This window comes from Rhinopithecus roxellana, chromosome 5 (assembly GCF_007565055.1).
Source record: "Rhinopithecus roxellana isolate Shanxi Qingling chromosome 5, ASM756505v1, whole genome shotgun sequence".
NCBI classification, from domain to species: Eukaryota; Metazoa; Chordata; class Mammalia; order Primates; family Cercopithecidae; genus Rhinopithecus; species Rhinopithecus roxellana.
Window position 1 is genome coordinate 143,660,451 of NC_044553.1, and position 17,291 is coordinate 143,677,741.

Sequence of the window (17,291 nt, forward strand, 5' to 3'; positions counted from 1 at the left end):
AGTAAAATAATGTCCTCCTAGATTTGTTGGCATTTCCGTTCTATGCTAAGCATGTAGCCAAAGTTTGAGGACAGATCTTTGAACAAGACTTGGTACATGTTCCCAGCTGACTTTCAATCTTGCTGTAAAAGCAGTGTCAGATATATTAGAAGTCTACTAAGTACAGTGTATGAGAGCTCAGTAGTAAGTTTCAAGGGAATACACAGGAAGACCAATGAACTACACGACTCAGCAGTCAAAAGGCTATATGAAAAAATGACATCAAGATTGTGATCTTGATGGACTGAGGAATGAGAAAGGCAGGAAAGTAGAGAAGGAACTGTAAGGTTAGGGGAGGGCACAGAGGCAGAGTAATGGTGAAATCCAGCAAGGGAAAGTCATGTTCAAAGATTATTAAGTGATAAATGAGCAAAACACACTAGTGGACAAAAGATCTTCACTAAAATGGAAGCACAGAATGTGAGAACTACTGAAAGCAAAATATGGAAAAAGAAGCTGGGCCCACATCATGAATGTCTTTATAAGCAACAATAAGAATTTTGAATTTTATACTGAGGAGAATGTAAACCCACTGAGTGGTATTGAACAGAAGAGTAACATGATGAGGTTTGTGTCTTAATCTTATTGCATACAAAAATCAATACAGTACCTTTGTCTACTTTCCAATCTCTAAACATGGAAGAAGAAGATCTTAAAAGTCAAGAAAAAACCCACTACACCAGGAGAAGCAAAAACAGGAAAATAAAATGTGAATAATGAACAAATTATTTTAAATGCTGAGACACCTGTACCTTTTTTCTTGTTTGTATTAATTACATACATGATTCCTAAATAAACATGACTACTGTATATGTAAGATTAATGTTTGATCCTTCACTAGAATGTATGATAATGAGGGCTGCAACCACATTACCTGGTTCATCATTATAATCCCACCGTGGAGGGTAGTACATGGAACTAATGTACAATTTTTGAATAACTGAAGGCATAGATGAAAATAGCATAAAAGCTTTAATGCTTAATGTGGTCTTTAGGGCATCATTCTATTACAGCAAAATACAATATTAACAAGCATAAGTTGTATGTAGAATTTTGAATTCTATCCATAACAATCAGCATTCAGTTTGAGAAAGGAAAGTAGTATGTATACATTTTAGAAAATCTCAAAACGTGTAATTTTTTGCTTAAGTTCATGAGTAGGTAAACCCTAATCCACACAGAAATTTGGCTTCTCTGTATTTTATGCACTAAGTGGTTCAGAAACTCCAGGTTTTACAATTTTGCAATTAGCATTACAATTATTTTAGAGGAATATTTAAAAGGTGTATTCTTCCTTATTTCTTTCTTCCATTAGGCTTTGAAACTTATGAACTAGCCTCAGTGTAAATTCCAAGAAATTATGCAGTGTATTAGAATATTTTTCATGATTTTCATTTAAGACCAACCTCAGTAATTGTGTCTTATGCTAAAAAGCCTCAGAATACCTATGATTACGGGTATTAATTCACATGCATTGAAAGCAGCCATCTCTAAGTACATCTGTTATTGCTGTTCAGAGCATTACTGCAAAATGAAACAGGAAGTGAAATATTCCATGTTTCCTTTAAATGCCATAGAAATACATGTTATCAGCTAAAGTGTGTCCCATTGGAAATTTAGTCAAAGCCACAAACTCCTACAGAGAAATTAATCTACATCAGCCTCATTTAAACATGCTAGAATACATCCCTCAACAGAGAATGTGCAAAGAACAATTACAATGTGAATACAGTTCATTGCAAGAAGTATCAAAATTAAGCATCTGGTCTATTCTTTGTCAAAATCATGCTTTCCTCTTTCATTTAATCATTTACATTTAAATATATGTATTCGTGTCTTTGTGTGTGTGTGTGTGTGTGTGTGTGTGTGTGTGTGTATTTAGATATATTTTTCCTCTATGAAGAAGTCATTCTGATCTTCAGGGAAAGGTGATTGCTTGTGCGAGTGTTTTGAATTACAAGAGTCAGGTTTCTTTGTTAACTTAATCAACAGCAACTTGAACAAACCAAGCACAGCCTTTTCATCCTTCCCAGTTGAAAGCGAAAACCGCAAGCATTGCTTGTTGATGCCACGTAAATGTGTCTCCGTTTTCAAGATCAGAACTGGACAGCTTGTGAGGATTTGGCCCCATAACTTCCTAATCATTACAAGGTTAAAGAGTCATGATACCTGCTTTTGTACATCTGGAGTTATGTTTACAAAGGTTACATGCCTATACCATTAATAGTATTATTGCTTGTACCATTATCAGTATAATTCTTACTTCTGATTTTTACACCACTATGTACTTTTTAATGCACTTTAACTCCTACAACAAACTTGAATGCAAAATAACATGGGAATACTATTCCATTTTTATGCTGAAAAAACAGAGACAATGAGTTTACCAGATATGCTCTAACTCACAGTCGGGAGAAAGATCAAATTCTTGAATTCTACAAACAAAACAAAATAAACTTAAGCAAACAAGACAATAGATGAAGTAAAAGGCAATTTTATGTACTAAAAGTACATAAATGAAAGCCACTTAGCCTTTTATGCTGCTCTTTAAAATAATTTCGCTCTCATTGGTCCTCAAACAGTATGCAATTTTCAAAAGTTAGTTTCTTTGAAAATAAAATTTCAATTCTTTAATGTTTTCCCTTCTTCACAAAATGAGTAACTGAAAAGCTATCCAACATTCTCTGGGGTATTGCTTTAATAAAATAAAGGTATGTAGTTATGACTGAATGGCCCTTATAAAGTCTGAGATTCTGTTATTTTGATGGCAAACTCACCTCATTTGAGGAAATTTAATGTTTTTTTAGGGGAATGTCCAGTGAGAACTAAAAAGAATCTAATCTTTTTCCTTAAAATATGGGATCACACAAGAACATATTCCCCATATCTATCACCAGTACAGACATCACCGAGAATCTGAATCATAGCTGCCACCTAACTGAATTCACTATTTTGAGAAACCTATGGTTAACTAGTACTGTGAAAACTACTCCCTGATTATTATACATTGGTTCTATCTTATATTTTTGTACAGATACAAACAAAACTGTATGTAGCACATTTGCCTGTATATCACGTATATAACCAAATTCCTATACTTTCATGGCTCTTTAACTTTTACAGAGGGACACAATTCGCTGTTCATTATAAAATATTTTTAATGACAAGAAGAACCAAAAAAAAAAGAAAACCTTAATTCTAGTTCCTATTCTGCAACTCAAGATCTGTGATCCTGGAGATCACTTTGCTTTATAAAACATATGTGATACTTTTTATGCTACAAAGGTGAATATCGAATGCTAGTTTTTGGGACTTGACTTCGCATAATGTTTCAAAAGCCAATTTTCTGCAAAATAAAACTGCTTTGGATATAGAGAAAACACTTCTTAATAATAAAAATATGATGATGCTCACTGTCATTTATCATGTGCTTATTATATGCCGAAGGTGGTGAAAAACACTTTATATTATTTAATCAAGATGCTAGCTAAAGCCACCCTGACATTGAAAGTTAAAGTCAAAAATTATCTTATAATTTGACCTACTTCCAGCAGGAAAAACAGTATCCCTAATAATATGATAACTGTGGAATTCTTAGAGGAAATTTTTTTCTCCTCAAACTCATGTCTAGCTAAAAATTTACTTTCCTAATATATTATATCAGTGTCTTCCTGTCTAAAATAATAAAAACCCATCTGATGTCTTTATATTGTAAATAAAACCCCTTCATAAACAGAAATGTGTATTTCAGGCTCCCCAAATCAGGGTAACATAAGGGCTTCAAACTGTGAAATCACAAACAGTTTAAAATCTAACATACATTCATTTTTTTTTTTGAAAGAGAGTTTTTATCCCTAATGCCCCCAGGAATATCTCATGGGGCTGCCTTTGTCTGCAGTCTCAGCCTCTGCTGTGGTCTTCATCCTCTCTTTCTTCTCTAACCTCTGCTCCTCTTTATTATCTCTGATCTTCATCCCCAATACCTGTTAAAGTCGTTTTCAAAGACACATAGCTCTCTTGTTTGGCCATCTAATTCCAGACCATTCCCTGGGGATTCCATCAGCTACCATTCCATCAGTCTATTAAGGACTTTCTCTAAATATAGGTCTCTCCAAGATAGAACATTGGATACCAGTAGTTGAATTTTTTTTTTTTTAATCACACCCCCCCAAAGCACACTGACAGCAATTCTGTGTAGATGGGCACAACTGTGTTCATTGACATTTTGTAAATGATGAAACTAAGGCTCCAACAGTTAAAGTCAACAGTCCGCAGGCTAATGAATAGTCAATGTGTGGCTAATGAGTAGGAGAGCCAGCCTTGTTCCTTTGAATGTTTTAATCTTGGCCCTCAGAGTACAGCTTAAATTCCGGTTCTCCTGTTAGTTTCTATACAGACTTGGTCCTTCTTGCTTTCTTTGTGTCTTCATGTGTAGCTGACTCTGCATGAATTCTAGAAGAGCTCCTGCTAACATTTTTCTTCTTAGTTTCTGAATTCAACTTCATACCCTATTTTCAACCTTTCCATTAAAAGGAATTCCACATTCACTAAATGTGTGAGGTATGTCAGCATTAATCTGGTAAGTTGATTCACATAAAAACACCTTATAAACTGTAAAACTCTCAAAAATTTAAGGTATTACTGAGCTAGAAATATGTTTATGTCTACCTCCTTGAATCAATAAAAGCACGTAAGTGAGTTATTTTAGAGTCTGAAAACTGAATGGCAGTTTATGATAAATATCTTTGGTAGAAACATTTTATAGGATGAAACATCAATACTAATACTAATTTATTATAACAGATATCTAATGCAATCATACTAATTATTTTAAACAAGGATGGGAGTTGTGTCTAAATGGAGCCTGGAAAATGATCGAAAGATATAACCCCACATTTATGCAGTGACAAACACAATTTAAACAATGACAACTTTTGTTATGTGTAAGAGATGGACTTTCTTAGGAAGTCAAAGATCTTGGAAATAAATGCATCCATTACCCCTCTGTGAACTAAACTAGAGAAATGAAAGACTATGATTCTTGAACTTCAAAGACCCTGATAAATTAAAACCAAACTCAGCTGAAAAATATTAAATACAGATACCTGTTTCAGGTGGACTGTGTGAAAGACATGAAAACTTGTAACCAATTTCTGAAATGATGAAAAAATTATTTGCTTAGTATGTAAGATGATGTATGTAAAATTTGGTGCTTATCTGCAGACTGAACTTCTCTTTGATCTAGAAATCCGTATCATGGATAATGGTCAATAAACATGAACACTTTGTTATATAAACTGTCTCAAGATATGGGAGTCCTCCATATTCTATAACTGATAGGACCCCCCCCAAAAAAATGGCAGAACTATCTAACCCACAAACCGGTTACTAAAATAGAGCAACCCACATCTCTTGCTACAGAAAAATGAAAAAAAAACACTCATTCTTCCATGAACTTTTATGGTATAACATGCCATCCTATGAAGTAAGATTATATTAAGCCTACGAGGTCATTATGCTTTCTTTTCATGTTGGAAGTAAGAAGGGAGTAAGAAGAATAAACTTTTAATTATAGTAAAAATTCATTCTGAATATAGAACACAGGCATTCCTAGATATTTCGGGGCTAGACAGAAAGTTGGTTTTCCAGTGTATCTCTCCATAATTCTGTATATTTTTGTCATTTCCCAATAAGGTAGCTTTAGAAAGAATCTGACAAATTATAATAGGTTAATTGAACCTTTAAACAAATGGAGTTGTCTGCCTTGGGCCAGAATAAGGATTTTACTATTAAGGCAAAGGTAACAATGGGCTGCTGACATTTCACATTTGGATGTAATGAGAATTGGAATATAATAATCAAGAGAGCTGCCCGAGCAATTGATTCCACTTCATTATCTGGTCCTGTCATGTGCTGCTTATCCTATAAGCTCACATTAGACACTAGTAGATCAAATCACTAAACGAAAAAATAAAATATTTGAATGAGTTGCCTAAAAAAGACTATTGGTCATTTATTAGATTTTTATTGTTTTCAGTACAAATGGTTTAGTCTAACATAAAAGAATTGGTGGTCTTCTATCTAAAGTCCTGTAACAACTCAGTTTTGTATGACATCATATTTCCCAACACATTTCTGCACTGAGTTGTAAGCAAACTACAAGGCCAACTGGAGTTCCTGGAAGTACTCTGGACCTTAAAGAATGTAACAAATTGTTTTGTGTTCTACTTTGCAAGAAAATATTCAAGGTAAAGTGGAATGGAACGCAAGTCAGTGATGAAAATGATCAGTCACTCCATTATCTCAGAAAAGAGTAATATTATTATTAAAAATAAATGAGGCAACATTCTATGTAATCAGCTTTTACAATAAGCCTATATACAATTCACATTTGAACTATACTGTAAATTCTTTTTAACATTTACTTATCAGAAAATTATAGGCAAAAGTACTTTGGATGCAAGTATAATGCATTATTGTGTTCTCTAGGATTAACCAAAACCACAGCAAACTAAATTGATATTGATAAGGCTAAACTAATAACTCATGATGAAAGAGAAGGAGCAACAACAATTGAAACGGAGCAGCTTCAAACAAACTGATTCTGCCTTTCACTTAAGTACTCTATCAATCATAGCCATCATTTGACTATAAAACCAGAAGATGGAGCTTAAAAATTCACATCCGTTTACGATCCATTAAGAAGTTCTTCCTGGTCCGGGGAAATCACAAGAATCAATGGATATATATTTAGACTTTGGCAAAAACATTGACGCATTTGCTTCAAATGAGCACTAATATGATACCAGATACTTCATATGAACTATGACCCACCTGGATGAGACCCCTGGGTTCTAATTCTGGCTCTGTTTTTCCATCTGACTCTCTTTGTCTGTTTTGTAATCTACAAAATTACGAAGAGAAGACAGAGAATATAAGAAAATCCCTTTCCTACTTTCCTCATAGGACTCTTTTAAGGCTCAAATGTGATCCTGCATTTGTATGTACATCAAAGTGCGTAAAGTGCAAGCCATATAACATTAAAAGTCAAAAAGGCATTTAAAGTTATTAAGTCTCATCTTCTCAGGTTGTAGATAAGCAGCAGAGATTTATGATTCACCCAAAAACAGCCAGAAATTTAGTGGCTGGAATCCACTTCTTTTGAGACCTGGTACAGAGATGTTTCAGATTCTTTACACCAAATTCTCAGTTCACACTATTATCACACAATATTTTGGTTAATATGTTACTGATTAAATACATTAAATATCCAGTTAATAACTCTGTTAACCACATTTTTCTTGAAACTTTTCCCTTTTTGTCTTTTTGACACTCAATAACCTGGTTCTTCCGCTTTTCTTCTCTTTATCTTTCAGTCATCAAACACCCTTGATCATATCTTTGGGAATCCTATTAAAATTAGTTGTCTGTTTTACACTATCACTCCATACTTCCACGGTTTCCATTGTCTTCTCCGAATGGATGAATACACAATTTGTATGTCCAATGTTTTCAAGTATAAGAACTGGTGAGATATTTACATACGGATGTTCCTCTCAATGTCAGAATCATAACAGCTTTGGACAGCAGGAACTTTGAAATCAAGAAGGCAATGGATAATGCCTCCAAAAGTCTGAAGACGAATGACTTTCAAGCTGAAATTCCCAATCTAACCAAACGATTAAACAAGTGCACTAATTAAAGCTCATGCCATATTCAGGCAAGGGAAATGTTAAAATATTAAATTTTCAATGATCTTCTCTTAGGAAGCATTAAGAATAAGGGTTCCAGAAAAATGAGGATGAAAGTAAGAACAAATGGAGATTTGGAGACCACAAAAGAGGGATATATGAGATATCAGTAAATGCAGTACCAGCAGGAAAGACATGCAGGAGCCCAAAGAGCTTCAGTACAACTTGGAGAGAAGACAGGCTCCAGAGAAAGGATATGTTATTGATAGAGTATCTGAAATATTCGATTACTGAAAAATATTAGATAGAATCCATACAATTAGTGGAGCATACAAAAAACAAAAGCAGGTATATAGGAAATTAATCAAATGAAAACTAAAATAAGGAAATTAATCAAATTAATCAAATGAAAATAATTATTAATTCCTGGAAATCTACCATTTGGTGGAAATTTTAGTAAGCCATGGCCAGATTCTTCTGAGCTTTGAAGCTCCTCCCTGTGGCCAGCCAGTGACCACATAGTCTTGGGTACCTTTCCACCGTGGAGACAGTGGATCTGTGTTCACTTATTCTTAGCCTAATCATGAAGGTATCTTTGCCCTGATTGTTTCTTAGTTCATTAAGCCAAGCCCAAGTGGAAATTCTTGCAAATTTTCAAATTCAAACCATACTTTGTAGTTTTCCTAAAATGATCAACAGAAAATACAATCATAGATCATAGTCTCTCTCTCTTTTTTTTTTTTTTTTTTTTTTGGTGGAGTCTTGCTCTGTCACCCAGGCTGGAATACAGAGGCACAATCTCAGCTCACTGCAGCCTCCACCTCCTGGGTTCAGGTGATCCTCCTGCTTCAGCCTCTCCAGTAGCTGGGACTACAATGTGCACCACTACGGCTACTTTTTTTGTATTTTTCAACATGGTTTCACCATATTGACCAGGCTGGTCTCGAACTCCTGAACTCGTGACTTCGGGTGGTCTGGTCACCTTGGCCTCCCAAAGTGATGGGATTACAGGTGTGAGCCACTGTGCCCGGCCTCTCGGTATAGTCTATTACTTGAACCATTAGTAGAAAAATTTATACAGCCATGATAATGCAAATAATATATACTGTCTTAACCAAAAGTTTTGATATAACTTTGTTGGAAGAATGCGGTGGGGAATTTGGTTGGGAGTGAAATACTGAGTGTGAGAAAGGCAGTTCTACATGTACACTAATAAGAAATCAGTGGGTGATGTCCAAAATAGATTAAACCAAAGAAAAGCAGGATATTATTTAGAAATACAGAGGTTAATATAACAAGAGACATCCAAAGTCTTTGAAAGTTATCTCCAGGGAGCAAGACCAGAGAATATTAATTTTTAAAGTATGTATTGTAATGTCCTTCTTTTTGAAATATAAGCTTCTCAAGTTCCTCATCTTTGCCTTATAATTTTATTTTATAACCTAACATACTTCTTTGCCTATAACAGAAGTTCAGATATTTGTTTTAGGAATACTAATGAAAAAAGGAGGAATTACCATTAGCTTAGCGGCATGCAAAATGCCTTTGCTTGAGCTTAAAGGTCTAGAGCAAAACAGATAGAAAATGATTGACACAAAATTAAAGCAAGAATTATTTCCTGGCAGTTTGAAGACATATTATTTTTAAACTGCATTTGAAATCCTTAATATCCTACTTTGGGATATATCCAATTTTATTCTTTCTCTCAATGTTGACCATTATACCCATGTTTAACAAACTTTGGTAAACATTTTATACTTACTCTGCCCCTTTCCCATAAGAACTTGAGTAACATACAATGAAATGGCATGCTTTATCTGGGTTAATAAAATACAAATAGAAAGTCAGGTCCAAAGTAAAATGAAGGAAATATATATGTTGATGAAGATCTCTATCAGTATGTGATTAAATATTTATTTCATTTATTTATTTATACCATCCTATGTGAATAATTGGATAAAAAAGAATTAGAGCAAAGAAAAATAAGGATAAGAAAAAGCAGATAAGAAGGGGCAAAAATATTGTTCAAAATTCAAGAGCAATTTCTTGGATACTTTGCTTGAAATGGAGCCAGCTTGGCTCTGAGTTTCAAGCAGCTGATACAGAAAGGAGTAGTCATGGTGAAGCACCTGAATGCAAAATGCTACTCTGAGCTGCCTGGCAGCCAGAGCAAAAACAGAAACACAAGTTACTCTCAGAATCATTTCATGAAAATTATAGAGAATGCCACCATAGGGATCTGTTACATAGTTTTTCATTTGCTTATGTGAATGCAAGATACTCAATTATATTTAAATTTATGATAAATAATAAATAGTATCTCAAAATAAAAGTATGACCCAAATATTGCTAGGCATATACTTGTACAAAAAATTGTTTTTTATCTAATATTCAAATTTAACTGAGATTCTTGAATTTATTATCTTACTAAATCTGGCTACCTTAATCTAGGGTGTTGATGGAACTTCAGTAACAAACTTTTCAGATACTTTTCAAGATATTCATACTTAATATTTTCTATCCCATAATAACTACTATAATATAAATTTCCAGTGTAATGATACATTGAGTTTTCTTAGTGATCTAATTTCTTGAAAAAGGCTGTCCAAACTGTGTTTGATTTTTTTGTCATGTACCTATGTTTGATGTTATCCTATCATTTATCTGAGAAACTTAGATTTTATTCAAGAAGGTAGCATAAATGCCTCATTTTTTGTTTTCCTGTACTGAGAAATGTTGGAATAAAGAAGGGAAGGAATCATTATTTAAATCAATGACTTGGCAATTCAATTATACATTCTTATGCAGAAAACCACAGTAGAATTACAAAGAGAGGATATTTAATGAGCCAGCTATCATTTTTTCAGTGGAGAAAATGAAAATTGTTCTTACTACCTGAGCTTGGAAAAAGTGATGCCAGTCTGCTAGCAGGAAAAACTTAGCATTTATACTCACTGTATGTGAAGGGGAGGTAGACCAGTTATACCTAGGTGAAGAATATGTTACTAGAATTAAGAATAGGGGATTTTGTTCCAGTCAAATCAAGAATGCTAGTAACAGTTGGGTGCATTGACTCATGCTTGTAATCTCAGTGCTTTGGGAGGCAAAAGCAGAATTGCTTGAGGCCAAAAGTTTGAGACCAGCCTGGGCAACATAGTGAGACCCCATCTGTACAAAAATAAAAATAAAGAAGAATGCTAGTATTTTAGAATCATTATTTTTGCACATTGGATGAGAATATATATATATATATCTCCAAAGAATCTGTTTCTCACTTTTATGCATATATTCTTTAAAATAGAAGATAATTAGTCCCTCATACTCAATTTCTTTAAGTTGCTCATTTTCTCCTTCACTTGAGATAGAATTTATTTAATTCTGTGAAATGAGAGGAGTATAGAATACTCAAAATCAAAGCCAAAGAAATTTGAAAGGGGTGATTGTTGAGGGATAACCGCTACTCAAATTTTAAATTACACTATACTACAGTGGCGTCTTTTTTTAGAATTAACAAGAATAAAAGCAATGTATCATTTTATTCCTAAGTTGTTAGGGGCCCAATTCTGACAAATTTTCAAGTGCCCCATAATGAGCCTTATGGATGAAATTCAAATCATAAGCCTCCTTCCACTGATACACTTGTGGATGGGAAATAATGTGAGAGATAATGAAGTTGTAAAAATTCATTTCCTAATGCATAGTGTATTGTGTGATATTATGTTGACTTTTTTAAACCAAGTTAAAGATAGAAATAAAACTGCTCTTACATATTGATTTCTAATAGACCAGATGGGTTCTTTAGTAGAAATGTATTCCTAATGTTTATCTGATTCTTTAATATAAATAAAGAAATATGAGAAGGGTAAGAGAACACAGAAAATATAAATAATATTTTAGAGATTAAGTTATATTTACCTCTGTCTCTAAGTCGCTCCATAGTAATTCAAATCTATCATAACCTATGTGTATTTCCAATTCTAGAAAAATGGTCTTATATTGACATTTTACTTCAATAGACTCTCCAAAGGTACTAAATTTGTTGGAGTATAAAGCTATCGACGTAATAAATGCGTGATAGACAGCAACAAAGAGACATGGAATATTAAATCCTTCCTCCTTCATTCAAGTCAACAAACATATATTAAGTGTATACTCTGCCAAGTATTGCTTTGGCTTTTGAGGCCTACAGAAATTTAAAAATACAAGCTGGAGGCAGTACATCTATAAATCAATAGATTATTCTTCCATAAGATAAAAACAGCAATAAAAGTATCAACTTGAACATATACGTAATATATGTTAATATACGTAAAATTAATAACATACTGATATATAGAGAACAGTTATATATATAGCACATATAGAGTGTATATGTATACATATTTAATTCTATATTGATATGTTATAAAACTAAAAAGATGAGATAGCAAACCTACAGTTTTACTATTTTTTTAATATTCAATTTGGTCATCTTATGTAGCCCTGATGAGTATCTTCCCCACTTTGGAGACCAACGACATAAAGGACAGCGTTAACAAGGAGAAGTGTGGCTCGTAAAGGGAGGCTTCCTTCAAAGGTTACTTATGATCTAACATGTAAATGGTGAAATTTTTTTTAATGAACAAGAGGAAGAACACTCAATGCACATGGATGAGTTTGTAAATACATAGATATATGTAGTGTCATGATTTATTTAAAAAGCATGAATAATTGTATGTATTTTTTTTTAATGTCAAGTTCAAGTAAAGGAGAGAATAGAATAATCCAACATGAGGCCTGAGAGATCATAAATGGCAGACCATGAAAGGGCACAGTGGGCATACGAAAGACAAACATATTATTCTAAAGACTATGAGTTGACAGTAGAGGGTTGTCAATAGGCCAGAAAGATTGCTTAGAATAATGTGGAATGGGAGTCCTCAAAGAGGGGCATGTATATTAGAGTATGGAAAGAAGACTTGAGAACTTCAATTTGTATTTATTCATATTTGTTCCTTTAAAGATATGTATTTTGCAAATGTTTTATAGTAACTACTTAATGTTAGGGTGCATATTAATTTTAAATGTATAAAGATACATGGATGTACATGCTTTTTTTAAACTGATGGAGTGAGTGTTCAAAAATGTTTTGAAACTACTAATGTTGAGAATGATATGAAGGAGGCATAAAGGTAGAGAGGAGGAAATGAGGGAAGACACTGGTGCATTAATTCAGATGAAGGATAGAGAAGGCCTCCATGAAGCAGAAACAATGGGGCTACACAGCATAGCCCTGACTCAGTAATATTCGCAGACATTCTTTCTTTCACTTTCTCATTCTTTTCCATTGCTTTATCTTTAGCAAGCATCCTATGCTATCTGCTGTTTTAGTTTGTCAGTTTGTTCGAGCTGCTACAACAAAATGCCATAGGCTGGGTGGCTCATAAACAACAACAAATTTATTTCTCACAGTTCTGATGACTGGACAGTTCAAGATCAAGAGAGCAGAAAATTTGAAGTCTGGTAATGATCTGCTTTCTCACAGGTAGCCATCTTCTCACTGTAACTTCACATGGTAGAAAGGGTCAGGGATTTCTCTGGGGTCTCTTTGTAAGGGCCCTAATCACATTCACGAGGGATCTGCATCCTAATACCATCACCTTGCGGGTTAGGATTTCAACATATTAATTCTGAGAGAACAAAATAATGTTGTTCACCCACATTTCAAAAGACGAAGCTTCTGGAAGCCATTGGATTGCAGTCCCAGCAGAGAACTGCCATGAGGACAGGGCCTCCTGAGACTTAAGGCCAGTGAAGTCACCATTGCATGATTCTAGCCTGAGAATGTTCTAAATCTTTATGTTCTGCTTTCCTTCTGCTGATCAATTTCATCTTGAAGTGATTTCTTTCTTTTGCATGTTACTATATGCAATTAAGAGAAACCAAGACAAAATTTTAACATTTTGCTTAGAAACTTCCTCAGCCAAATATCCAATGTAATCACTCATAAGTTCTAACTTTCCCAAAACACTTGAGTACAAATACAATCCAGTCAATCTCTTTGCCACTTTACAACAAGGATGGACTTTCCTGTTATCTAATAACATGTCCCTAATTTTCATCTGAGACTGTATCAGAATGACATTTGCCATCCATATTGCTAGCAAAATCTTGTTCAGGAATACTTAGATATTCTCTAAGAAGATTCAGGCTGTCTCTACAGCTCTCCTCTTCTTTCTGGGCCCTCACCAGAATTGCCTTAACATGTTTTCACCACAATGTAGTCTTTTACTATCATGTACCTCAAAAATATTCCAGCCTCTACTCATTACACAGTTCCAAATCTGCTTCCACATTTTTAGGTATTTGTTATGGCATTATCCCCACTTCTTGGTATCAAAATCTGTATTAGTCAGAGTTCTCTCAAGAAACAGAACCAAGACGATATACAGAAATATGTAGAATGAGGTTTATTATGCGGGATTGGCACATGCAATTATGGAGGCCTAGCAATCCCAGTATCTGCTGTTTTCAAGCTGGAGGTCTAGGAGAGCTGGTAGTATAGTTCCAGTTCAAGCCAAAAGGTCAAAAAACCAGGAGAGTCAATGGTGCAAGTGTAGTCTGAGACAAAACCCAAGATAAGGAATACTGAGAGTGGAAGAAGACAGATGTTCCAGCTCCCAAAGGCAGAGAAAATATGTTCTTCCTTTGCTTTTTGTTCTATTCATGCCCTCAAAAGATTAGATGATGTCCATCCACATTGGGAAGGGTAGATTTTCTTTACTGGTTCTACTGATTTAAATGCTAATCTCTTTATAAAACACCCTTAAATGCACACACACAGAAATAATGTTTTACCTTAGTAAACTGACCCAAAATTAACCATCACACCTGTACATAGGAGAGCTGATTCTAAGTGCTCAGAAAAACCTTGGATGCTTTTGTGTTATTTAAGCTTTGTCTGATTCTGGGGATTTGGGTTGGAAAATCATACTTCTCTGAATGGTTAGAGACAACCTAGATGATTTTCTACATATTATTTCCCTATATCTCCACAATGGTCACTGTGTTTGAATGTATAGAGGAAAATGTCATAATATAAAGAAAGAGGAGGAGGAGGAAGAAGAAGACTGTATTCTAAAGAAAGAATATCTGTTAATAAAGTCAAAGTCCAAGTTGAAATGTCATTGTCTCCCTCATTTCCTCTTATTGCAGTCATTTGTTCTTCAAGGATGAAGCCCAGAACTACTTTCTGAGCTGGGCTGACTTGCTCTTTTCAGAGCAGACAGGCATCAGAGGGATTCATTATCCCTCCCTGACACATAGAAACAGTCTACACTCTGTCATCCAGAAACTAAATCTACTCTCAGAGAAGTTTGGTCTCTAGCCTGTCTTCAATATTATAGGCAGAACTATAATCATTATCTACCTATCATCTATTTATTAGTTCTATCTATCTATCTATCTATCATCTATCTATATCATCTATGTATCTATAAAATTGTGTATACATATATACACCTATACATAGACATATATATACTATAAATGCAAAATATGTGTATATAAACATATATAATGTTTCAACATATGTGTGCATGTTTATGTACTCAAAGTGTGTGTGTGTGTGTGTATGTGTGTGTGTGCGTGCCCCTAAGGATTGTACAACAATCATACATCTAGAGTAAAACAGACCTACATCTGAATCCCAATTCTAGCTCCTACGAGCTATAAAAACATCTGACAACTTAATTATTTATTTGAGCCTACCCTCTTCACCTCTAAAATGGCAATAACAATGCCCACTTTGCCATCTTATCATGTAAATTAAGTGAGATGGTGGCATATAAATTGCTGGCTTACAGAGAAATTCAGTAGAGTAGCCATTGTCATTTCGTTGTGGGAGATAGAATTACCTTTTATGACTTCAAAGATGTCTTCTGAACTGAAGTTCAGAGGTGAAAGGATAGGCAATATAAACATAATAGAATTCACATTTACTGAGTTTTTAGTGATGTTAGTTTCTATGGCAAACACAAAGATAAACAGTGACTGAACCCCATTTGTGTTCTCAGACAATGCAAGCTGTGATATGTTATGAAACACATGGACAGAATACACACGGTAAACAAAAGAGGGAGAGAGGGTGGAAAAAGGCAGAGAGACAGCAAGAAAGGGAGAGAGGAAGGCCAAATGCAAACGGTATGATTTGAGCTAGACTATAAAACCTCACTTACTCAGAGGTCACATTTGGCAAAATTTTAACAAGGATGTAAAAGATCTCTGGCGGTATGCAAAGCAATGCAACACCTTCATGTACTTGAAGCCAAGGAGAAATGTGTCCTTTGACTTTCTCTCAGGATTTACTCACCCTTGGTTCTGATATAAAATTTAGTGCATTTATTTATTTAGTGTTCTAGTATATGAAAGATTAGAAGTAGAATTTTCATGCAGGATAGGTTGTATTGCTAGTGGCCAATGTTTTGAGAGAAAAGTAAAATGGCAGCTAACAATCTGGTAGAGAAGAAAAAAAAGAGAATTCATTAAAATCAAGTGCTATAATTCCATAATTAAAGGAACTGGAGCAATTTTGTAGGAGAGAAGTTATTCATAACATACCCTTTTCCTCCTCATGCATCAGCATATTATAAACAACTTAATAACTGCTCCTTGAAATGATGGGTTAAGTCATCAAAAACAAGTTAAATTATGTTTACAATCTCTTTTAATGAAATTGCAGCATAAAATGTATTGTTGAATGATACCACTAAAATAATTAACATTTCTTGCAAAGACTTAATGTTGAACAGTTGCATAATTATAGGTTGCTTAACTTTTCTGAGCCAAATTTCCTTATTTATAACATACACATGATAACATTTAACTAATGCAGTTGTCATTGGTTCTAAATGAGAAAATAATTATAAACATTCATTGTGTCTGGTCTGGAATATAAGATGTTAATTCATTAATTTCTACTTTTAATTGGTTGATTTTTTCTTTAACAAGATTAGCCTTAATTATTTGAAAATTTCATATTTCATGAATTTACCACAGTGAAAGTTAAATTAGCAGTTACTTCTTTTTCTTTTTCCTTACAAATACAAATAGTAGGCTGGGTACGGTGGTTCATGCCTGTAATCCCAGCACTTTGGGGGGCCAAAGTGGGTGGGTCACTTGAGGTCAGTGATTTGAAACCAGCCTGGCCAACACGGCAAAACCCCGTCTCTACTAAAAATATAAAAATTAGCCAGGTGTGGTGGTGCCTGCCCAGCTGGGATTACACCCGGCTACTCAGGAAGCTGAGGCAGGGGAATTGCTCTAACTCAGGAGGTGGAGGTTGCAGCCTACATCACATCACTGCACTCCAGTCTGGGTGACAGAGCAAGACTCTGCCTCAAAAAAAAAAAAAAAAAAAAAAAAGACGAATAGTTAAGTACAAAGAGATTAATATATGTTTTAGTCTATTAAATTGTAGGTTGTTACCCTGTCACAAGGGTTCCTTGAAAAGTCACAGTTCCTTTAAGAATGCCACATGGTACCAATATGGAGAAAGCACCATTTGTTTTTCATGAGTACAAG